Genomic DNA, 1,058 nt, shown 5'->3' with positions numbered 1-1,058 from the left:
CTGGCCAAGATTGAGGCAGCTAGAGGCTGGACGCGACCTACTTCACCTACTGAGATTAGGATTTTTGTGGGATTGGCAGGCTATTATCGACGATTTGTTCAGAGTTTCTCTACTATTGCAACTCCATTGACTAGATTGACTCGACAGGATGTGAGTTTTCAGTGGTCTGATGAGTGTGAGAAGAGCTTTCAAAAGCTCAAGACTTTGTTGACTTCTGCTCCTGTGTTGACTCTACCTGAGGAAGGTGTAGACTTTACTGTGTATTGTGATGCTTCAGGAGTTGGTTTGGGTGGTGTGTTGATGCAGAAGGTGAAAGTGATTGCTTATGCTTCTAGGCAGTTGAAATCCCATGAGAAGAACTACCCTACTCATGATTTGGAGTTGGCGGCTGTGGTATTTGTACTTAAGTTATGGCGTCATTATTTGTATGAAGTGCATTGTGAGATCTTCATTGATCATCGGAGTCTTCAGTATATCTTTAGCCAGAAGGATTTGAACTTGAGGCAACGAAGATGGCTTGAGTTGCTGAAGGACTATGATGTGACCATTCTGTATCATCCGGGGAAGGCCAATGTTGTGGCCGATGCTTTGAGTAGGAAGACTCATAGCATGGGGAGTCTTGCATCTCTTAGTGTTGAGGAGAGACCATTGGCTAGAGATGTTCAATTGTTAGCTAAAATTCTTGTCCGATTACAGATCTCAGAGGAGAGTGATGGGATAATTGCTTTTATTGAGGCTCGATCTTCTTTAGTCGAGCAGATTCGTGCACACCAGTTTGATGATGAAAAATTATGTCTCATTCGAGACAAAGTATTGAGAGGGGAAGCTAAGGAGGCTGTCCTTGATTCTGATGGTGTCTTGAGGATCGGAGGCAGGATTTGTGTGCCCAAGACAGGCGATTTGATTAGATTGATCCTTGAGGAGGCCCATTGTTCTCGATATTCTATCCATCCGAGAGCGGCGAAAATGTATCATGATTTGAGTCAGCATTACTGGTGGTGTGGGATGAAGAGAGATATTACAGACTTTGTTTTGAGGTGTTTGACTTACCAGCAGGT

This window comes from Solanum lycopersicum, chromosome 1, assembly GCF_036512215.1.
Source record: "Solanum lycopersicum chromosome 1, SLM_r2.1".
Classification (NCBI taxonomy): Eukaryota; Viridiplantae; Streptophyta; class Magnoliopsida; order Solanales; family Solanaceae; genus Solanum; species Solanum lycopersicum.
The sequence above is the reverse complement of the archived record's forward strand: the minus strand, read 5'-3'. Positions refer to the sequence as shown.